This window comes from Staurois parvus, unplaced genomic scaffold (genome assembly GCF_062004578.1).
Source record: "Staurois parvus isolate SC_StPar_1 unplaced genomic scaffold, SC_StPar_1.0 ptg000205l, whole genome shotgun sequence".
Lineage (NCBI taxonomy): Eukaryota > Metazoa > Chordata > Amphibia > Anura > Ranidae > Staurois > Staurois parvus.
Window position 1 is genome coordinate 2396599 of NW_028318001.1, and position 25707 is coordinate 2422305.

Here is a 25707-nt window from a genome sequence, read left to right on the forward strand (position 1 = left end):
TATGGGACCGTGGACAGCAGGCCAATCCACAAACATGTAATGAATATACATTAAGAACCACCAAGACAACACTGTATTGGATATATATAAGCCAATGCCTGGTTTATTGGTTTAAAACATCATAACAATAAAATATTTACCACACCATAACTCTATTTAATAAATAATACGACTGTATTAGCAACTCAGCCCAGCCACTATGACTCGAGATGACAAACCACTAATATAAATTATCTTCTTACATGTCCCCTTCGCTTTAGAAACAAAGAGACGCCACATAAACCGGACACAACTGGGGAGGGGGGGGGAGGGGAACTCCTCTCGCTGCTGTCTCTCTGGCGACTGGCACGGAACCCTTCTGCAGCTCCTTTAAATAGGGAACCCTGAGCCTTGTGGAATCTTCTGGGGGGTCATCTGATCAATCACACTTCAGACCCCAAAAAATTCCAGAAGGCTCCCTAACATGTGACCTCAAACAACCAATAAAATTATACCCCATTCAAATCTATTATAAATGGGGTTTTTCTGCCATGGTGCCATGAGTAAAAGGGGGGACGAAAATGGCTGCTTTCCCTTTTCCTGTCATTTCACTTTGGCTAGGTTTTCGCTTTCAATTCTGCTGTAGAAAGGTCATTCTTATGAATTAGTATCCCAGGTTTTATGATTTTCAGCACAGTCCTGATTATTTCCAATCAGAGTATGTTTTCGTCACACCATACTATTTGTTTACAGATAATGCTGTTGATAATATCAGAGTCCCATTTTGAAATCTGCCCACCATGAATTTTATTTTTTTTTCTTGGCAGGTGTGCTTCAATGTCCTTTAATGGTTTGTGTTCTCTGAAGGTTGTAGTTGGGGTACAGAGGCATTCTGGGGGCTGAAGAGATGTAGAGGGGTATGGCATTAGGTGTTTCTTGTAGAACTATACCCACTTTAAATACCCCATCCCTAATTAAGATACTTTCTCCACCTACAATAGCTGGCTGAACACATAGCAAAATAAGGTGTCCCTGAAATTTTTTTTGAAAAGGTGGGCAACTATTCAGGAAGGGGTCCCACTGCAGAACATGTAAACGGGTCCCGCTGGAGGACCGTAATAAAGGGCCATGAAACGGGAGTAAAAGGCCATGGGATCAGTAGGAAGTGCCCTTTGACCAGTGGGAAGACACCTGGAACCAGTGGCAAAAGCCCATGGACCAGTGGCATCGGTCTGGGGACTAATAGAAAGGGCCCCATGATGGGGTCAGGGGGGCCCTTCATGGTTCTAGTTACGCCTCTGTGTCCGACTCTCACTTTACTGCAATGGACTCTTCTTTGCTCTGTAACCTCTGGCACTATGATTGCAACCCCCAAATGTTATGATATCGTTGGTGGTTGGAGTGTATTATGCAACAAGGATGCAACCCATAGTAACTGTTTTAGACAATGGAAAGCACAGACATGTGCTGCTCACTTGCATTCTGAGTTTATTGCATTGGTATCACTCTCTTGTGGTCACACAGAAATCATTAGAACTCCCATTAGCTTCAGCCTATTACCAATTTGCTGGGAGGTCTATTCATTTATATGTTACATAAGTGAACAATGAGTCTTTCTTATTTGCTCTTTTTTTGGTCTGTTAAGTATACTGTTCAGGGGAGGATCCCATGCACAAAGAATTTAGGAAGTCTAAGGGAACCAACCTATGCTGGGCAGGAGTAGGTACACCTCCATCATGTAGTTGTTAGTGCATGGGGAGGACAGCCCAGCATGTGGCTAAGTTGCAATACAACATTATTGGCCTTCCAAGTCCAAATGTGTGAACTATAGAACAATTTCTCCTGCAAATATTTAGAAAGAAAATCTTTTTAAAAAATAATAGGAAAACGATGCCACAACATGTATCATAACCATTATCTATCTCTGCTGTTTTTGTGATTTGAGACTAAACAGTAAAATTGTGTATATCAAAGCTTGCAGTCCAATCCAGTAGCATAGGGGAAAAAGCAAAGCTGAAACACAACATGCTGTTAACTGTGCCATCCAAACAAATCACAAAGAGATGAATTTTGATTGGTTACAGACTACTGCCCCTTGCTCTTTGCCTTACTGAATAGGTAAGTTGAAGACTGTCTGTGCATAACTTGCTTTTAGATAATACATATTTTGCATACTATTATTAAAAATGTTCTGTGCATTATTCAAACACAACCTTTATGAAGGTTCTGTACTATGAAAGAATTTTTCAAAATAATTTAAAGACGAAAGTTGTATTTCCCAAAGGTTATCTGAGTATCATAAAGTCTGAAGACCTTTAATTAAATATATATAAGTGCAATAAAAGTGTGACCTTTTTAGATGTGGGTTTTATTCTAGCATTTTAGTTATCTATTTTATTCGTGCAAAACTTCACATGAAATATAAGCTTTTAGTTTTACTGATGCTTGAAGGCAGAAGAAACAAATCATTCACCAGAATATGGCACTTTGTATAGTCATTCTATCTGTGGCATTCTTCTTGTTCATATATATACAGTATATATATATATATACACACACACACACACACGGTATTGCCAAAAGTATTGGGACACCTGCTTTTACACGCACATGAACTTTAATGGCATCCTAGTCTTAGTCCATAGGGTTCTATATTGAGTTGGCCCACCTTTTGCAGCTATAACAGCTTCAACTCCTTTGGGAAGGCTGTCGACAAGATTTAGGAGTGTGTCTATGGGAATGTTTGACCATTCTTCCAGAAAAGCATTTGTGAGGTCAGACACTGATGTTGGATGAGAAGGCCTGGCTCACAGTCTCCGCTCTAATTCTTCCCAAAGGTGTTGGATTGAGGTCAGGCCAGTCAAGTTCCTCCACCCCAAAGTCGCTCATCCATATCTTTATGGACCTTGCTTTGTGCACTGGTGTGCAGTCATGCTGGAACAGGAAAAGAGCCATCCCTAAACTGTTACCACAAAGTTGGGAGCATGAAATTGTCCAAAATGTCTTGATATGCTGATACCTTAAGAGTTCCTTTCATTGGAACTAAAGGGCCAAGCCCACCCCTGAAAACAACCCCACATTTAAATTACCCCTCCACCAAACTTTACACTTGGCACAATGCAGTCACGCAAGTACCGTTCTCCTGGCCAAACCCAGACACATCCATCGAATTGCCAGACAGAGAAGCATGATTCATTACTCCAGAGTCCACAGCATCCAACATCTTTCATCGCACTTGGTGATTTAAAGCTTGGATGCAGCTGCTCAGACATGGAAACCCATTCCATGAAGCTCTCTACGCACTGTTGTTGTGCTAATCTGAAGGCCACATGAAGTTTGGAGGTCTTTAGTTATTGACTCTGCAGTTGGCAACTTCTGCACATTGTGCACTTCAGCATGCACTGACCACGCTCTGTCATTTTACATGGTCTACACTGGTTTTACACTGTTGTTCCCAGTTGCTTCCACTTTGTTATAATACCACTAACAGTTGACCGTGGATATTTAGTAGTAAGGAAATTTCACAGATGGGCTTATTGCACAGGTGGCAACCTGTCACTATACCACGCTCTAATTTATTGAGCTCCTGAGAGCGACCCATTTTTGCACAAATATTTGTAAAAGCAGTCTGCATGCCTAGGTGCCTTATTTTATACACCTGTGATTGGAACACCTGGAGCCAATGATTTGGAGGGATGTCCCAATACGTTTGGCAATATAGTGTATATATACAGTCATGGCCGAAATTGTTGGCACCCTTGATATTTTTCCTGAAAATCAAGTATTTCACACAAAAAAGGTATTGCATTAACACATGTTTTGCTATACACATGTTTATTCCCTTTGTATGTATTGGAACAAATATAAAACAGAGGCAGAAAAGCAAATATGACATAATGTCACACAAAACCCCAAAAATGGGCTGGACAAAAGTATTGGCACCCTTAACTTAATATTTGGTTGCACACCCTTTGGAAAACATAACTGAAATCAGTCGCTTCCTATAACCATCAATAAGCTTCTGACACCTCTCACCCGGAATTTTGGACCACTCTTCCTTTGCAAACAGCTCCAGGTCTCTCTTATTGGAAGGACACCTTTTCCCAACAGCAATTTTAAGATCTCTCCACAGGTGTTCAATGGGATTTAGATCTGGGCTCATTGCTGGCCACTTCAGAACTCTCCAGCGCTTCTTTGCCATCCATTTCTGAGTGCTTTTTGACGTATGTTTGGGGTCATTGTCCTGCTGGAAGACCCAGGATCTTGGACGCAAACCCAGCTTTCTGACACTGGGCCCTACAGTGCGACCCAAAATCCTTTGGTAATCCTCAGATTTCATGATGCCTTGCACACAGTCAAGGCACCCAGTGCCAGAGGCAGCAAAACAACCCCAAAACATCATTGAACCTCCACCATATTTTACCGTAGGTACTGTGTTTTGTTCTTTGTAGGCCTCATTCCGTTTTCGGTAAACAGTAGAATGATGTGCTTTACCGAAAAGCTCTATCTTGGTCTCATCTGTCCACAAGACGTTTTCCCAGAAGGCTTTTGGCTTACTCAAGTACATTTTGGCAAACTGTAGTCTTGCTTTTTTATGTCTCTGTGTCAGCAGTGGGGTCCTCCTGGGTCTCCTGCCATAGCGTTTCATTTCATTTAAATGTCGACGGATAGTTCGCGCTGACACTGATGCTCCCTGAGCCTGCAGGACAGCTTGAATGTCTTTGGAACATGTTTGGGGCTGCTTATCCACCATCCGGACTATTCTGCGTTGCAATCTTTCATCAATTTTCCTCATCCGTCCACGACCAGGGAGATTAGCTACAGTGCCATGGGTTGCAAACTTCTTGATAATGTTGCGCACTGTGGACAAAGGCAAATCTAGTTCTCTGGAGATGGACTTGTAACCTTGAGATTGTTGATATTTTGCCACAATTTTGGTTCTCAGGTCCTCAGACAGTTCTCGTCTCCTCTTTCTGTTGTCCATGCTTAGTGTGGCACAGACAGACACACAATGCAAAGGTTAAGTGAACGTCTCTCCTTTTTATCTGCTTTCAGGTGTGATTTCTATATTGCCCACACCTGTTACTTGCCCCAGGTGAGTTTACAGGAGCATCACATGCTTGTAACATTCTTATTTATCCGCAGTTGTGAAAGGGTGCCAATACTTTTGTCCAGCCCATTTTTGGAGGTTTGTGTGACATTATGTCGAATTTGCTTTCTTTCCTCCCTTTTTTTGTTTTGTCCCAATACACACAAAGGGAATAAACATGTGTATAGCAAAACATGTGTTAATGCAATACGTTTCGTGAGAAATACATGATTTCCTGGAGAAATATCAAGGGTGCCAACAATTTCGGCCATGACTGTATATATATATATATATAGTATATATCATTACTAGAATGCTGTTTGATGGAATCTTCCAAAGTCATTTCAAAAGTAAATGACATTTCAGGATATGTTATCAATCATATTGAAAACGGATTGCTGTTATGTAAATCTTTTTGCTATACTGATCTTGCATTGAAAAACTGTACCAACTACTTCAACCACATAGATGAAGAATTCCCCTGGCTCCTGGTACTGAACAAAGTGGTGGGGGAGAGAAATTAAAATGAACCGTGGCCTCAAATATAAAAAAAAATTATGCTGCAGAACTTACTTATAGGTGCGTCTGTCTTTACAGTTTTCTCTTAGTTCCCCTCCAAAGTCCCACAAATGTTGAGCCTCCCAGTGAAGTCTATCTAATGCATCTTGCTATGCAGTGGCAACAATGCTGCAGTGCTCCTGAATTCAGAGCAGAATTGACACTCTCATGTACTGTAGGGCATTCATTACAATGCACCTAGTCCTTCTTAATATTTTCTGGGCTAATAACAGTGTCGCTGTTGCTGAAATCTTTCCATTGTGAACTGTGGTGTCTGGGAAGGGGAGCACAGGAGACACAAAGGAAGGATGTTTTGTCTCAGTCAGGTAGGTTTTTTTGTTTATTTTATGAGGCTGGTACATCACATAGTAACTGGATTTGGTACTTGTTTAGGCTGTTATACAGGAGCCTTTGGTTGCACTTTGAAGCAAACCTGTTACTTAAACTTAAACTTATGACTCCAGCAGGGACTGTGCTAATGGGCATCAATGGGTAAATGCAGTTTGCTGTTGACATCAGTTTGAGACACTTATGAGATCGTTCAAAATGAATTGCAGGTGCATTAGACCTGCATCTGAGCTACTTCATGCTGCTTTTATTCTCTCATAGACCTGTATACTGAAAGAACCAAAAAAATATGTTGACACAGGCCCTTACAGACTATATGGCCTCCATGTTTTTTACTGGTTAGAACCTAAATAATAAGTGTAACCCATGCTAGAAAAATAACCCATCCCCATAAATCAAAATACAAAAATAATTGTCACTGATATCCACAAAGCAAATATCAAAATACACTTATTTAAAAAAAAGTGTTGCTCTATCATATAAATGTGTATACATAAAAATATTAGCTCTCAGATCATTAAGCGTATATACAGTACATCACAGTTCAACAGAAATTAAAAGTCCAACAGAAATTAGAACTTATAAAGTCCACTGTGAATGAAAAAATCTCTTCACACCTCAAATGTGCACAGCCACCTAATAGTCATGCATCAGCTTACCAAATAATCAGACTCCACATTACAAGAGGTCTGACTGCGCTTTTTGCTGACAAATCCTGCCTGGATGGATGGCAATACTATTGACCCTGGAAGATGTCCCACTGAATGAAACATGTGTAGTGCAGAGCCTAGCAGTGACGTCATCACGTCTGTCTGGAGAATTAGTGGCCGGTTTGTTATATGTTCTTATCTTTCATTGTCTGTTAATAAGCAGTGTTTGAATGCACATCACTATGGGATTTCACTGCTTCTCCCCTGGCCTTTCTCTGTGGTGCTGAGGCTTTTCCATGTGAGGCTATCCATTGATTGTTGCTGCTGTTTGGGAGTGAGAGAGGTTGAAGGCATAATCAGATTTGAGAGATGGAATCATCCATCCATCCAGGCGGGATTTGTCATCAAAAAGCGCTGTTAGACCTCTTGTGATGTGCGGTCTGATTGGTAAGCTGTTGAATGACTGTGAAGTGGCTGGTGCACATTTGATGGTAGATGAGATTTTTTCATTCGCAGTGGACTGTCATTTCTGTTGGACTTTTCATATCTGTTGGACTGTGATGTATATACGCTTACCTATCTGAGCTTTGTTTTTTTAATATGTATACATGTTTATATTACCTGTTAGAATGCCTTCATGTCTTTTTAAGGTAGTCTTTTCAGCAGCCTGCATCCAGCACTAGGTCCAGTAGCTGAAATGATCAGCTCCTGGGCTTTCGATGCTTCTACAAGTCGCTCTACAGGATTCATCTATTTTCTCTGGTTAATGGAACATGAAACACTGCATACCTTCACCGTCAATATTCCAAACATGTCTGACTGCATTAGTAAACATTCAGCAATTCTTATCCTAAGTGGTCTACCTGTACAACCCATAATCTGTATACTACATTTTGTACAGGCAATAGCATACACATTATGAGTGTTACCATTTATTAACTGTTGAACTGAGAAGACCTCATTAGAGGTCATAGACTGTACCTGTCTTGTTTTCTTCTGAATGTTACAAAATCCTGAATGTGATGGATGGCTGCAGTGACTTACAGTGATGCCTAGGAACCTGGAAGGAGGTATTTGTCACGGCATAACTTTCTGAATATCTGCAAAACAGTGTACCTGGGGGACCAAATATACTTCAGAAGATATTTGCAGATGTACCCCTGCATGCCTTACTGTCATGTGGGAAGGTAATAAAATATAAAGGCAAAGTCCACTTTTTGCAAAACTTTATTGGACTAAAATTGATCAAATAAAACTGCATTTATTACAATTATGCATTCAGACCTGAAGAGCATTGCATCTGTGATTGGTGTGTCATGGGTACAATGCACCTCAGTATAAAAGGAAGGAGAGAAAAGCGCCACTGCCTAAGAGTAGTAATTTATTAAAACATATTTGTGAAATGAAAAACAATAAATGTACTCACATTTTAGAGCTATTAAAAAGGCATTTCAGTAAGTCTCCAGCAGGCGGTCAATGGTGAGTAAGCCCCCAGGTGGACGTGATGTAAGGTGCTTGGAATCAGAAAGTTCTTTTAACTGATAAGTTTTATGCAGTATAGTCTGTAATTGTAAAGCTTTTTCCTGTAGTTCTATTCCTTGCTAATTGATTACATGTATGTACAGTCTGAAATTGCACAGCAGCCATTTTCTTGTAGTCTTGTGATGTACTTTGTTGATGAGGAACACAGCAGCCATTTTAAGTTATTATTTACCCCAACACTAGGTCCTTTTAGAGGTATAGACCTTCTACTATGGACCTGGAGCAACTAAACAATGGACTATAAGCTTGGTGTTGTCGCCTCCCTGCTGCTGGCATGATCTTTAACCTTCCTGGCGGTCTAACTAATCAATATTTTTGAATGTCAAAGCGGTACATTATTTTGCATGGAAATTTGTTGTTTTTTACTGTAGGCCTGTAGTTCTTAGGAATAACTCACTTAAATCTGTCCATACAAGAGTCTAGTAAACATCCCGGGTATGATAAAGTTTGAAACACAAAATCATAAATTATAATATAATAAATAATTATAAAATAATAATAATATAATAATAATAAATTGAATTCAATAATGTAATCAAACCAAAAACACTGACATTTAAAATCGAGCACCAAGTTCACACATCACTGAGCTCAGTTGCAGAATCGTTTTCAGTGTCTGATGACGAATTTCCCCACGAATCATTATCACTCAATTCTGCAAGTAGTTCTTAATTCACTATCGCTGTTTTCTAGCTGGTCTAAAACCACTTTTGACCTAAAGGGACGCTTTTTGGATGCCATGGACATTCTCAAGTTTCCAGGCAGAAAGAATGGTAAAAGTGCAGTCAGGGCACAGGACAAAGCTCTAGGGACAAAATTTAGGTGAAATGGTTTGATACAGTAATGTAATCCTAACAGATTGCAATGTATTGTGTGTATGTCATATATTTACTTTTTTGAATCTCCAACCGGTTCAGCCCCCCTGCATAACGACGAACTCGGGGAACGGAACCCGGAAAATGGATGTCGGCATCGGCTGGAGGACACAGCAGGAGGACATCGTGGGATCGCAGGACAAGGTAAGGATCGGGGGATTGCAGGAGACGCATTATAGAGTAATCTCGAGTGTGGCTCGGGGTTACCGGTTTTGGTACTGTAAATTAACCCCGAGCCACACTCAGGATTACCGCTAGGAAGGTTAAGCCAGACTGCAGATGGGACTTTTATTCTTTTTATTTACAGAACCCTGTGAATGAATGACATGGCTATGCAGGCAGCGACACTCACAACTACACAAACCTCATAAGAAGACAGAATGCCACAGGAAAAAGCATTACATGAATCAGGCAAAAATAGGGGTGGCTTGAAAGTGGGGAGTTGGGGAATGCAACCATGTTTCATGGGTGAATATGGGTTGTACAGTATTCCAAGGATGCTTATGCTTTACCCATATTTGGGTTGTGGTTCCCCTTAAGAGGGGTCATCTCTGGATTGATAATGTCTTATTTTGGACCGGGAATTTAAAGTTTGGAGAGATATTTGGGTGGGAAAGAATCTCCACCCCTGATTACTGGAACTTTGGTTCCAAAACACAGTTAAGTCTGCCTCCAGGAAGCGGCCCTTGAAGTGGTTGTAAAGGATCAAGGTTTTTTACCGTCATCCATTCTATGCATGATGGTAAAAAACCTTCTGTGTGCAACAGCCCCTCCAGTTCTTACCTGAGCCCCATCCCAATCCAGCTATGTGCACCAGAGCCTCAGCTCTCCAGGGACTCTCCCTCCTCATTGGCTGAGACAGCAGCAGGAGCCATTGGCCCTTGCTGCTGTAAGTCACAGCCAGTGTGCCAATGAGGCGAGGGAGGCTGGGCAGAGCTCTGTGTGTGAATGGATATGCAGAGCAGCATCTTGGGAGCAGGCCTGCTTATGTACTCCCTTAGCAAGCTGCTTGCTCTGGGGGCACTCGGCAGGAGGGAGATGACAAGAGCTCAGGTGAGGGACCCAAGAAGAGGAGGATCAGGGCTGCTCTGTGCCAAACCACTGCACAGAGCATTAAGTATACCATGTTTGTTATTTTTTATTAAATGACTTTAATATCCATTTAAAGACAGGGAGCTCCTAGAGCAGGTGTGGAGTAGTATGGAGTTTGGAGAGGAGACAACTATCTGAAGCACTTCGTGTCTGCTGGAAGCTGCCAAAAGAGCTCAGACTGGACTTTTCTTCCTGTGGGTAAAATCCTTGTCTGACTCATACACTGTTATTTTTTATTTGTGCTGAAGATAATCAAACTTTTGTTTTCTTGTTTTGCTGGAATTAAGCTATTTAGATTTGCTGCTGAAACCATTGTTTTTTTTTGCCTTGGAGAAAATAAAGACTTTTTATGTTTATGGAAAACGGCATGGCATGTGATCCTAGAGAACTATCACAGTTGCTAATACCCCAGAACTTTACAGGGTGTAACATGAAGCTTGATGTGAAAGGTGGACTATGCCTTTAAAGTTAAAGTGGAATCCCTGCTAAACGCCTAACTAGGCCTGAAACTTTCCCCTCTCCCTTCCCCCCTCCTAACATCTATGCTAACTAACCTGGGTAAGAAAGATATACTTATATATATTTACCCATTTTCAGCCTGCTTTAGTCCAGCCATGTGATATCCCCTGCATCAGTCAGCGCCAGCAGCAGGGGATAGGATCTGGAGCAGTAACATCACCTTTAGGCTTCAATGGCCCATCTGTTGTCCATGCTCCCTCCTCTCCCCTGCTGCAGCGCTGGCTGACACAGGGGAGATCACATGATTGAACTTGAGTAGCCTGAAAATAGGTAAGTACGTTGTATATACAGCTTTCTTACACAGGTTAGTAGCAGAGATGTTATGAGGGGGGAGGGGACAGATTTAAGGCTAGTTGGGTCTATAGCCGGAATTCCACTTTAATGCACAAAGTGTACATTACATCTGGTCACAATACACTGTCCCTTTATTCTTCTGTTCTTCCAGTTTCCAGAAACAGCTCTAGAGTGATATTATCAATACGTGGCCAATTTACTGAAAGTAATAAAAATAATCTAAAACATCAGGAAATATAATGGTGTGCATGACCATCCTTAGTAGTGAAATATTAAAATGTATATTGAGGTGTGTGTGTATGCCACTACTTCTGAATAGTCTGAACTCTCAAAGTGAAAAGAAATGGAGAAAATATCCTGAATAAAATATTATTTGCTCTCTCTGAAAATAAATGTATTTGTTTCATGACTAATAGCATCATTCTGCAGCTGTGGGACTTCGATAGCTATCCTTCATGGTCCAGTGGCTGTCAGCTGACTTGTCATTTTCAATATTTTGGTTTCTTGCCAAAACGAAGTGACACCTCAACTGATTTGTTAGCTTAGTAAACTAGATTACTCGACTTGCATATCCGACATGAAAGCCAAAAGTAAGGTAATTAATTTGCTGCAGGTACTTAATTAAGCTTGCCCAACATAATGAATATACATAGTGTATATTTTTAGAGCATGCCAAGTGTAATCTACATGCTAACCTGATAAATACTTGATTGTATTTAAAGTAACGTCTCATCAATGTAGTTTATATAACCGGCACAGGCATTTTTTGAAAGTTCTATTTTATTTCATCTATACAAAATCTAGCACACTAATGGGCATAGGAATTATCCAAGTACATAATACCTGCAAAGTAGAAAATTAGTAGGAAGAGAGATGGCATCATATATTTAGGTTTCGGCAAGAAAATATTTTAAATGGTCATAACAACTAGTTTCTTTTTTTAGGTACGTGAGGAACATAAGGCCACAGAGTGTAGCCACTAGGTACAAAAAATATTTCCTTAGACATTTTTAGTCTGATTACTTCATGACTATGTCTCAGGAAATATACTAAATGGGCAATATTTTAAAGGATAGGTTTACCTTTTGAAAAAAAATGCACATTTTTTGTGCAGGTAAAAAAGTTTGCTTTTAATAAATTTGTTTCTTAGGAGTCTGCTGAGCATTGAATCTGCGATCATCAGATTGCACATGCAATCTCAGGCTCCTGCAGACTCTCTGCATAGCTGTCTTCCCATACCTTGTGTGGGCAGGCAGCTACTTGAGAGCAAAATTGCTGGACTAAAAGAGAGCTCACTAACACCCTCACAGTTCAATGAGAACTACAAGCTGTCAGGTGCAACGGCTGATGGTACTTGTAGGAATTAATTCACAGGAAACTGTGAAAGAATGACGTTGCCATGTGGTTCGAGCCCTGCATGGCAGCATTATTTTTAAATTGTGACAGCAGATGTGGGGGAGAGGATCCCCCGTCCACTTTCACAGGGAAAGGGGGATCAAATGAAGAGGTTGTAGCCTCAGGAACATGTTACATGTTCCACCTTAAAAATGGGTGGAACAAGTAACATGTTCCAAAAGGTGAACTTATCCTTTAATATGGATACTTGTTTTGTCTGCATACTCCCATACAATGAGGTTTTTTAGACACCTGCCCTCCAGAGGATTTACAATCCCTTCCTGACTAGGCCATTTTTTGTGATACAGTGCTGCTTTACTTTTACTGACAAGTGCGCAGTCATGCAACGCTGCACCCAAATGAAATTTATGTCCTTTTTTCCCACAAATAGAGCTTTCTTTCAGTGGTATTTGATCACCTCTGCGGTTTTATTAAATTTAGGCCAACATGTATTTTGCTACATGTCTTTGCTAAAAACAAATCCCAATACATGTAAATGAATTGGTTTACTTGAAAGTTATAGCATCTAAAAATGGCAGTATATATACTGGAATTTTTTTTCATACTAGTAATGGTAGCAATCAGCGACTTATAGCAGGATTGCGGGACTGTGGCTGCAGAGAGTATATCCAATAGGTTGGAAAGTCTCTGTGGGCAATAAACCACTTCTGTACAGAAGCTCTCTGCAACAGCTGCACATTGTTAACAGGTTGCTGATGACTAGTTACTTTTTCTCCAGTACAATGGAAAACTTACACGCGCTCAACCTACATGCCCACTTCTGCCATCTGGAGGACATTCTTCAGTACTGTAGCACTGTGCTGAAAGGAGCCTCATATACAGTCATGGCCGAAATTGTTGGCACCCTTGATATTTCTCCAGGAAATCATGTATTTCTCACGAAACGTATTGCATTAACACATGTTTTGCTATACACATGTTTATTCCCTTTGTGTGTATTGGGACAAAACAAAAAAAGGGAGGAAAGAAAGCAAATTCGACATAATGTCACACAAACCTCCAAAAATGGGCTGGACAAAAGTATTGGCACCATTTCACAACTGCGGATAAATAAGAATGTTACAAGCATGTGATGCTCCTGTAAACTCACCTGGGGCAAGTAACAGGTGTGGGCAATATAGAAATCACACCTGAAAGCAGATAAAAAGGAGAGACGTTCACTTAACCTTTGCATTGTGTGTCTGTCTGTGCCACACTAAGCATGGACAACAGAAAGAGGAGACGAGAACTGTCTGAGGACCTGAGAACCAAAATTGTGGCAAAATATCAACAATCTCAAGGTTACAAGTCCATCTCCAGAGAACTAGATTTGCCTTTGTCCACAGTGCGCAACATTATCAAGAAGTTTGCAACCCATGGCACTGTAGCTAATCTCCCTGGTCGTGGACGGATGAGGAAAATTGATGAAAGATTGCAACGCAGAATAGTCCGGATGGTGGATAAGCAGCCCCAAACATGTTCCAAAGACATTCAAGCTGTCCTGCAGGCTCAGGGAGCATCAGTGTCAGCGCGAACTATCCGTCGACATTTAAATGAAATGAAACGCTATGGCAGGAGACCCAGGAGGACCCCACTGCTGACACAGAGACATAAAAAAGCAAGACTACAGTTTGCCAAAATGTACTTGAGTAAGCCAAAAGCCTTCTGGGAAAACGTCTTGTGGACAGATGAGACCAAGATAGAGCTTTTCGGTAAAGCACATCATTCTACTGTTTACCGAAAACGGAATGAGGCCTACAAAGAACAAAACACAGTACCTACGGTAAAATATGGTGGAGGTTCAATGATGTTTTGGGGTTGTTTTGCTGCCTCTGGCACTGGGTGCCTTGACTGTGTGCAAGGCATCATGAAATCTGAGGATTACCAAAGGATTTTGGGTCGCACTGTAGGGCCCAGTGTCAGAAAGCTGGGTTTGTGTCCAAGATCCTGGGTCTTCCAGCAGGACAATGACCCCAAACATACGTCAAAAAGCACTCAGAAATGGATGGCAAAGAAGCGCTGGAGAGTTCTGAAGTGGCCAGCAATGAGCCCAGATCTAAATCCCATTGAACACCTGTGGAGAGATCTTAAAATTGCTGTTGGGAAAAGGTGTCCTTCCAATAAGAGAGACCTGGAGCTGTTTGCAAAGGAAGAGTGGTCCAAAATTCCGGGTGAGAGGTGTCAGAAGCTTATTGATGGTTATAGGAAGCGACTGATTTCAGTTATGTTTTCCAAAGGGTGTGCAACCAAATATTAAGTTAAGGGTGCCAATACTTTTGTCCAGCCCATTTTTGGGGTTTTGTGTGACATTATGTCATATTTGCTTTTCTGCCTCTGTTTTATATTTGTTCCAATACATACAAAGGGAATAAACATGTGTATAGCAAAACATGTGTTAATGCAATACCTTTTTTGTGTGAAATACTTGATTTTCAGGAAAAATATCAAGGGTGCCAACAATTTCGGCCATGACTGTATATATGTGTCCACTGGCAGCAGGGCCGTGGATAAGGGGGCACCACCAGTCCTCCTGTATGGGGCAGCGCAGTGGCTAAATGGTTAGCACTTCCGCCGGGCAGCACTAGGGTTTTTGGTTCAAATCCCAACCATGTCACCACCTGCCTGGAGTTTGCATGTTCTCCCTGTGCCTGCATGGGTTTTTTCCCACACCCCAAAGACATGCTGGTAGATTAATTGGCTCCTGTCTAAATTGACCCTAGTATGTGTATGTATGAATGAAAAATAGGGACCTGAGATTGTACACCACTTGAGGGTTTGGGACTGATGTGAATGTGCAATATATATGTAAAGCTCTGTGTAAATTAACAGCACTATATAAGTACCTAAATGAAATAAAAATAAATAAATGGGGCATGGGCCAGCAGGGGGGCCCAGGCAGCTGGGTGAATCAGATGTGGGCAGGGAGGATGATGGGTGTAGCAGTGGAGCTATCACTGGAACCAATACCCTGTATGGCTCTCTCTGCAGCAGCTGAAAGCTGGCGTCTCCTCCTCTCCCTTTCTCCCTTCCTCTGTTTTTTAGCTGCCGCAGAGAGCCATACAGGGGCCCTGGTTCCCTTCCTGTGCACCATATGTTTCCCCCTGCGCCCAGGCTCCCCCATGTGCCCCCACCCCTGCAGTGGTGCCAGCTTCCCTCTTCTCCTTCCCACTGGTAGCTGCGAGCACACAATAGGATCCATCACGATGGAGAGTGGGGGAAGGGCCCAGTAAATATGTCACATTTACCAGCCCTTACTTTCCTGAATGATCACAATGAGTGATTGGTACAATTCACTCACTGTGTTCATTCATAACTAAAGCATAGTAAACTGTGTTTTTTGGTGGGGGCCCTGTCAGGTTGGCTGTATGGGGCCCCATAGTTTCTAACAGCAGCCCTGACTGGCAGCCCTCCACTACCTTCATCCAAACTACCCCACATGCCAGAGAACAGTTGCAGGGCCTCTCTCCCTGCACTGGCCTGCGTCCCTGTTGTGTTGTGTGACCCCTCCTCATCCTTCCAGCTTGTCCAGCAGTTGCTGGACAATGAGACAGCCTCCCAGCTCTTCCCAGAATTTGCATGCTGCTGCCTTGTACTTTCTCAATTTCCTTATTAGCTGCTGGACATGCAGTCTTGGCACATGCCCCCTAACCTTGGGATTGGCCTGTGGTGCAGGAGAAATCTTAATTACAACTTCATCAGTCTGTTCTGATATGATTGTGATAGTGCTTCAGCTGACCAAGAATGCCTGATCTGTTGGCTTGTACCTGTTACTGTCCTTTGCCATGTTCACGTATTTTCCTGCTATTTTCCGCCTGCCCTGCCCTTTGTTATCTTCACAGATATACTTATTGTTTGCCCTCTGCAATGACCTCTGCTAAGTCTAAACTTACTGTCTGCCACCTGCCCTGAACTTTTCCATATTCACAGGTCTGCTGCCAGCCCTGACCCTTTCTATTTTTGCAGATTACGCTTGCTGTCTATAGCTAGTCCTAACTCCAACAACATGCCTAGCACCTTGTTTCCCTCCATCACTGCACAATATATTTTCTTTTTCTTTCCTTGGATCTGCTTGTGGCATTCCACAGCATGAATAAATAGCTTTGTGTGTTTAGTCCTGGGGGTAACCTAGCACTGATAGGCCAGCTTACCTTAAAAGAAGGGGGGGGGCTTCTAAAAGTGAAGCTGCACTAGTTCACTATTTATTCTGATGGAGTATTTACATGTGCAGCTCCACACCTGGCTTCAATCAGCAGTGTTTAAACTGAGATCTTTTCTTGGTACCTGTCTGATAAATTCACTTTTGGATTGCTTTTTTGCTTTGTCTCAAACTACCTTTTAAACCAGGTAATTCCTACCGAGACCCTCAGCTTGTTTGTTGACTGTGTTTTCCTACTGGTTTTTCTAGCCTTCAACCTGCCTAACTCTGCTTTTACCTCACCCTTTTGTACTGTGTTTGGTTTGCCCGTAAGCCAGCTGCATACACCAAAACATTTGCAGCTTCAGAAACTCTGGTGAAAAACTGAAGAGTTTCTCCTCCATGAGAGCCCTCCTGCTGAAGATATAGTGGGTACATGGCACCCTGTAATGCTCTCTTTTTCTCTCCTGTAGGGTAACAATAAAAGCAAGATCCTTACATGATCTGTGTTACAGGCGAGATTGGATTGTTAAACGTAGCCATAGATAGGCAAGACATTAGAGCAACTGGTAGTGGAACATCTGTCTTTTCTTCTTTACCCTTGAAGATGTCCAGATCTGTCACATTCATCTCCCTGACTTAGCTTACAAACAAGTCTTGTTACTTTAGCTGCATAGAACATGTTTAAAAAAAGAAGCTTTTTACAATAATGACATATTCCAATATAATACAATAATGACATATTCCAATCCTCTACCTACATGTTATCACACTCTTGTTAACCCCTACATATTCACTGTAATCAGTCACTATTACTCACTCTTATGTGGAGACCCATAAACATGAGTTCAGGTACTTATTTATTAAAACAGAAATTCATGCTCTAGAAGAATTTTACAGAGGAATGGAGGGAATATTACAGGTATTTATAAGGCTCCGCTAATTTACATCACTTTACATTCTATAGATTCCAATCAATTAAGGAGTTTACAATCTAAGATCCCTATCTCACATGCATACATACAAGGAAAATATTGAAAAGGATATTGATATCAAGTATCTTGTATTTGAATCTGATCTTTTATTAATGGCCTTAAAGTCCATGTGTTACTATCCTAAGAATAAACACCAATGGCACACTGTGAAAGAGTTGAAAGGGTCAAACAAGTCCTGACCTGAAGAAATAACCAATGCATACCCATTTGCAATCATCCTCACACTGGGCACAAAATTGGACATTTTATATAACAATCTTAAAGGGAAACTGGCACCACCTCATCACTTAGAAACAAAAGACAGTCTGTAAAAGAACAGAGTATTCAGCAGGGAAGTGTGGCAGGGGAGGGTATGGATTTCCATGGTTCACAGCTTTAATTGAATCAGCACAATAAAAAGTACAGAATCTTTCTGCTGGCTTTCTCTGATTATTTTTTCAGGTCCTGTAACATCTCCCCCTCCCCACCTCATGCTTAGAAGTGAAATTTCAAATAAATCAAGCAACCAATGGATGGGGATGAAGTATTATATATACTGGGTGCCAACATCTGCGGTCTGGTACAACTGTCTGAATCTTCAGTCAAGCTGTCATCTCCTCTCCCTCCCTCCTTCCCTGTGTCGCAGCTCTAATTTATTGGGGTAATGTCACCCCACAGGTGGGGGCAGACACTGTTTATGGTGGTACTTGATGGTTAGTATGTTTACTTGGTATTCGAGTTCCAAAAGACTGAACGGGGTAATGATGCCACACAGGTGTTAGTGGACAGTGTTTGTGGTGGTACCAGGTCATTGGTATAGATATTTGCTCGGTGTGGGTGGAATCAGGGTGGTTGTTTATGGGGTTGTACAGCCCCGTGACATTAGAGCAGCAAAACAGTGGATTTTCAACAGGCTGTTGGGAATATTCTTTTAAAGGCAGCCACGTGTTCAGAAGTGGCTGTAAGCAAAACATTCCCATGGACTTACTGATATTTACATATAGTGCATTAATTTTATTGGCTATAATATGCTAATGCACAAGTCTGTAAAAGTAAAGCAATTTCTAAATTCTAGAGTGCAATTATAAGTAATGTTGCCGTCAAACCAACAAGACATTGGTCTGTACAAAGCAAACAAAAATATTATGAACTCACATAAACACACAAATATCTATCTATCAGGGGCGGACTGACAACTCATGGGGCCCCCGGGCAATAGGGGATCATGGGACCCCTGTGTCCTTGCCCAAACTCAAAAAAGCCTATGAAAAAGGTACCAGGGGCATCTCATGGGGCCCCCTACTGACCCTGGGCCCTCGGGCAGTTCCCGAGTTTCCAAATGGTCAGTCCGCCCCTGCTATCTATCTATCTATATATATATGCGCACACACATGCATACATACATTTTTTTTCCAGTTAAGTCTGTCTTGAAAAGCCAATTAAATGAGTGGCAGATCTTGTTCTGGCAAGGTCTGAAACAGTTATCATGGAGAATAATTACCTGTCACCCACAAAAACCAATGCCCTAGTTCTGAAAATTGAGATGTTCTTTTCAGAGAAGCATGGGAATATATCACATGCCATCTGTTGACATCATTAAAACTTTTCTCTTTGAAGAAAAACAGTATAATTTAACATAGATGATTATTTAAAAAAATGATTAATTTAATCCAGAAAGAACATTGCTTTTACAAAGTTGTTTTTCTTCTTCTTTGAAGGTTACTGCAAAGGTGATCGTGGATCTAAGTATATATATATGACAAAGTTAATTTTAAAAACCGGCTGCAGATGGGGAGCATTTTAAGTAGGTCATAGAAATGTTTCTAAGGAAAGCATTTCATTTAGGCATAATACCAAGTGGCTGTTTGATTGCTCGTATTTAGCTCTCAGTATACATGGCTGGAGGGTTCCTGTTGAGACTGCTTTAGATGCTGTCAACGGTCCAGGAACAGATCCAGCTGGTTGTCTTTCAAATTCTATCACTATATTACATTTAAGTTTAGGTACAAAACAGGTCACTCTGGACTAAAGTCAATTCACTGTTAAAGTGAGACAGGAGTAAATAACATTAGTAAAATCATTCAAGAATCAATCTGCTTTAATGGAGGTTTTTGCCCATGAAAGCAGGGAAGGCCTGCATTTATTAAAAGTAAATAGTTGAGTCTGCCAGCGGATGGCAGGAATATGATTAGTAAAAGTGTAATAAGTGACACATTCTGTTTTACAGGAATAGCTGCCAAAAGGAAAAAAAATTCAGCAAAGTGAGTAGAACTTTATTTTGCTTATAAATCTATGCACTGCTTGTTATAGACATTTAACCAGTTACAAATAAAATCAACCTTATGACCCATGAAATGTATTTACATCCACTATATATAGCAAGAACATCTACATTGTTGGTAACATAAAACCTGCTGATGTTTGCATTTGTTTTCTGACTTGATAACAGTGGTCATGAGGGCAGCAAATAAGGGGACACCGACAGCCCAAAAATAATTGGGTTCTTTGCAGAAAAAGGTTAAAAGGTTAAAAGTGAATTCCAGGTATGGCATTTTTACATAGTTAAATTGATAAAGCTTGAACCAATGTAACTATGCATATACAAAAACTGCATTCACTGTAGTAGACTTGGCTATTCCTGGGATCTCCACTAGATTCTGGAACCTGTGTTACGTGGCTGGCTTCTGCATTGTGAATACAGGATGTGGGCCGCTCGGCACGGGCGACATTCAGAGATAATTTAGCATTTTCTCAGGGAATGTTAATTGTTCTCTTATTACCCATTTTTTGGTAAAATAAAAAGATGGGCTTGCATCCAGTAAATAGACACCAAAAATGTCAAGACTCAAAGGGGTTGATTTACTAAAACTTGAGAGTGCAAAATCTGGTGCTTCTCTGCATGGAAACCAGTCAGCTTCCAAGTTTTATTATCAAAGCTTTATTGAACAGGCTGAAGTTAGAAGCTACAAAGCACAGCTGCACCAGATTTTGCACTCTCCAGTTTTAGTAAATCAACCCCAAAATTGTGCATGTCCTTGAAATGGTGATAAACTATGGCACTGAAAATGTTTTGTAAGTGACACTTTAAAAGTGGGTTATCAATTTAGAGTTAAAAGTGAATTAGTACACTCACTTTGACATTCAATTTACATGTGCAGACCCTACATGCATTTTTGCATTCATGGGTATGTGCTGGAAACTGTAATTTTGTTTAACGCTTTTTAGATTTTTTTTTTCATTTAACTTATTGTTATTACAATGGGGCTAAGAAGCTCCCTCAGTGATAGCATGGAAGGTGACAGATCCTGTTTATGGAGACATTAGTGATCTATTAGAACTTCAGTTAGCTGCTTGCACAACTACAGCTGGGGAATGACAGCTCTGGACCTGTAAGTGCTGAAATGCACATTGCTTTTGGTTCATTAATTGCAGAGGAAGTGGTTTACTGCTGCCCCAAGCTCCCCTGAGGAATGGTACAGAGCAGGAGCCACAGTAGGTGGTCCCAACGGGACAGAGCAGGAGTGTTTGCACCTTCCTGATACTGTAAAAGTGATTAGATGGCTCTACCATTACCTGGGTCACTTTTACAAGACAGCTGATTGATGGTTGAAAAAAAAAATACCAAGCTCATGGCTGCAGCAGCCTGTTTTAACCCCTTGAATACGTGGATATTTGTAAATGTACCCTGACAGACAATAGATTAATCCCATTTGCGTACTGGTTAGTCTTTTCTTCTTTGAGAGAAAGTAAATGTAGTTTTGCAAATTAGCACTGTCTCTGGTTTGCAGACAGACTGAATCCTTATTCACCTAATTTTAAAGGATATCCGTACTTTTATCAACCACTACAAGTCTAATACTTGTTCATCTTGCTCCTTCAAGATTTGTGCATTGCAGCCCACTGAAAGGTTGACAGTTGCTTTTCCAAAAGTCTGGCAGCTGAACTCTTCTGCATATGGGCAGAAGAATCTCCATCAATTCCTAAAAAAAATCTGTCTAATATGCATCCAAGCAATGGAAAAATGGAAGCTGCTAGTGTTCTGTACAGCAAAGGCATAAAAGGGCTGTTGTACTGTGGGTACTAAAAGTATCCTTTCACATGCATTGTCATACATGCCTAACACTATATATAACTATATACTGTATTAAAAAGTGTATAAGGAAATGTTAAACAGATAACAGTATAAAAGATACAGCTGGTAAGAATAACATGTTCCAGCGGAGGAAAGATTACAAAAGCATGCATTTTATTTTATAATATAAATAGAAAGGGATAATGTACAAAAGCTATACCATAACTGTCATTTTAGCATGTTTAACTAAAAAAGTGGAATTTTACTTGAAGATTAAAAATTGTGACCCGACAGGCTTTACTGTGTATGACAGAAGAGACATACTTTGTCTCTGCTACAATAACCCCTCTTACCTGCCTTTTAAAATCTTTATATAAAGGTACTTTGGGCTGTGCATCATCCTGGACCTGTCATTTAATGAAGACAAAAATCTCGAACCTGGAAGAGCACCTACCGAAGATGTTGGCACCAGAGAAGGAGCTTGCAGATGTCAAATTGCTGGAGGGGAGGTAAGTATAATAAAAACTTGAATTTGTCCAGTGCATTTTCTGTAGTACCCTCCTAGCGTAGTGTAGGTTGCTAGGTAAATTTAGCTTGCCTCCCCTGTAATCAGAAGAGCAGGTGTTGATTAGATAGGGTTGCTCAGTGTTTCAAAAGCCACTTCCCGTGTCTTGTAGAGGTTTCTAGAATCATAGTGGGAAGAAGGACAGATCATGCAGTCTGAATATTTATGGAACTCTAGTTAATCCCCATAAATTGTCTGAGGCCTGAGCAGCAGGCTGCAGTGTTCCTGAGTCCAGTCCTGCAGGAGGGGTCCCCTTTGCAGGCGTTCTACCCCTGGCACAGTACCTTAGAAGAAGCTTTTTAGGAAGACCCAGAGGTCTCAGCTAGGCTTAGCTGGGGGGCCTATTTGCATGTTTAAGTCCAAGGATCAAGTTGGGTTCGGAGAAGCTCACTGAAGAGAAGAGGTTGTTGGGAAAGAGTCCAGCTGCCCAATGCTGCAATGTAGTGTAGGGACTGCATGTAGCTTTCAATTCTGGAAGGAGTAGAGGTCACAATCAGCACAGAGATCCTGTGGGACTTCCATGTTTAGTACAGTACAGCCAGACGTGAGGAGTCCGCAAGTTGTTCAGTTCCTCACTTTATCGGGGTATCACATACTCTATATCCCTCTCATTGTTCCCCATAATAAAACCAAAAAGAAACCCCTAGACTGTTCTTTGGATCCAGTGGAATAGTGCAGTGAATGCTGGATCTTTGTGCTCTAAAGGGGAAATAGGTCCAAATTCTCCAGCAGCTCTTTAGGGGGTGCGCAACACAAGATTTTTCCTTTCACCTTGTCCTTCTCTTAATCTATTTATTTTTCCTTTTTGTGATTCCAAAGCTTTGTTCTCCCAAATCTTTGCCTAGAGGCTTATAGCCATGTGAGACCTTTGTCAAAAAGATGATCCTGCTGCTAACAGATCACTTACCTTTACCTATGGGGTCACACTTTTATTAGCCAGACTAGAAAGATGTCGCTTTCTCACTACTCCCTCACTAGTAAGTGAAGTTCTATAGCATTCCATGAGGGCAAGTAGTTCCTTCACAGGGGTGATTGTGTCACCAGCAGCATAATCACTTGTATGACTTGGCCCTCATGCATGACCATACCCTATTAGTTTTATGGCAATTCCATAAATCTTCCTTTAGCTTTTTTCCCTAAGCATAGAAATGAAAAAGCTATAGCAATCTGCCTCTGATGGCTTCAGTCCTTTCCTGGTTTTGAGCACCCAAATGATTTCAACTGGGAAAGGAATCAGTCAAAAATTCCATCCAAATGGCCGTGGCAATTAATGTAGGGCAGATTGCTGTGGTTGAAAGAAACTTCTATTGCTATGCTGTTGTCATAAAACTTTCTTTCCTTTGACAAACACAGATTGCTGCAGTCAAACTGGAGGTAACGTTGATTGCAGTAGATGGTACAGTGATGCAATCATATGTCATCATTTGTAGGACAATTATGCCAAGCCACATTCATCTGTGATCAGAAAAGGAGTCACTTAAGTTTCTGAGAATAATTGCAAAAAAAAACAGCTTTCACAATGAAAAATTGCACATATTCACCCAAATAGATTTGGCTTTAACCACTTCAAGTCCGGACACTTTTACCCCCTTCCTGTCCAGGCCAATTTTCAGTTTTCAACACTGTCACACTTTGAATGACAATTTCGCGGTCATGCAACACTGTACCCATATGATTTTTTTTTGAGACAGATAAAACTTTTTTTTGGTGGTATTTATTCACCACTGGGATTTTTATTTTTTTTTGCTATATAAATTAAAAAGTCCAAAAATTTTGAAAAAAAGCGTTTTTCTTATAAAAGTTTTCAAATAAATAATCTTTCTTCATAAATCTTGGCCAACATTTATTCAGTTATCTTTTTAGTAAAAAAAAAAATAACCCAAATTAGTTTATAACCAAAAATTATAATTTTAATTTTTTTTTTTAATTTAAATTTTATTTTTTTATTTTATTATTTATGTTTTTTTTTAATATACTGTCACCCTAGCAGTACATTGTCACCATAGTGACACTGCACTACTTGTGGAGGGTGATGAATATTTTTTTTTTATTTACACTGATTGCTTTTACACCCATAAAGGCTGTAAAAGCAATATTTTTCTTTCTCTCTGGCTGCATTTTTGCAGCCATTGAGAAATACTGTGAGAGCTGTGATTGGTCACACAGCTTGTCACATGGTACAAGGCTGTTGTTAATAGCCTTGTACCATGTGACCTCTGTGATCATTCACGGATTTCACAAGTAGTAAGCAATGATGTCAGAAGTGACATCTTGCTTACTACTATTCATGTGATCACTGATTGTCCAATCAGTGATCACATGATCGGGACCTCACACAGAGGTCCCATACAGCGATCGGTGTCCCATACAGGATCTCGGTGCCACGTGCTCCCAGGGAGCGCGCCCAGGCTCCCGTCTTGCCGTTTATATTCATGGGCCAGACGGGAAGTGGTTAATCTTCATTTTAGATTTTATTAGTTTGCCATTGTGTCTTACATATCCAATTATCCATTAGATTTAAACTTTAATTCCCCATCTGACATTTTTCAGTATAGATTTGACTCTGTACTATGAAATAACACAGGGGTTGATTTACTAAAACTGGAGAGTGCAAAATCTGGTGCAGCTGTGCATTGTAGCCAATTAGCTTCTAACTTCAGTTTGTTCATTTAATCTTTGACAAAAAACCAGGAAGCTGATTGGTTTCTATGCAGAGCTGCACCGTATTGTGCACTATCCAGTTTTAGTAAATCAGCCCCTTATACTTCTTATAGCTGATACATGTACCATGAAGCAGTAAAAAGAGGACCTAAATTGGAGCTGATAAGCTCACAAAACATCTTACAATCAGACAGCACAAACTTTGTATAATAAGTCAGGGCCTGGACTGAGCAAAGCTAAAAGGGAGGGCCAGCATGACTGGGGCGTGCAGACTAGGCGGAGCGTGTATTTGGGTGGGACTATATGCAGGAGGTAAGGGGGTGGTTACTCACCCGATTGGAGTACGCATCCTTGAGGGGTGGTCTTGCCAGGATTAGGAGGGGGGTTGGGTCTTGTCGGAGGTCAGTCAGAGCTTGTGCCGGCATGAGGGTGGTTTCTCCCGCCCTCCCTGGAGGTGTTTCGTGTTTTTGTTTTGCTGTTTTGGTTATGGTTTGTTCTTTGTGTTTGTCCTGTTGTTTGTTTTGTGTGGGTTTGTTGATTTAGTTTCTTCTCCTGAAGGGCATTTTGTGTCCCGAAGTGTTTGTCTGTTTGTGTTGTCATGGCAGCCGACAGGGGTCGATGGGTCTTTGAAGGCGGTGCTGGAGTGACAATTTGGTGGATTATGGGTTGGGCCTATCGTAGGTATGGGTGTTCCTTCCCAATTATAAGGTCACGTTGGTAATGTGGGAGTTCATTGGCTGTATCTGGGACTACGTAACTGTAGTATTGTCCCCGAGGCGGTGTAGTAGCAGCTGGGGGCCTTTTCATTGGGTGTTAGATAAAGCTGAGTTTTGATGTGAGTAACGGTGCCTTAGAAGGCCTTGGACCCGCTTGGGATCATTACTGTCAGTTATTATTTGAGTGTACTGTAAGAAGTGTTATGTTAGCGTTATGTTAAATTAATGGCTGCTATGGCCGGT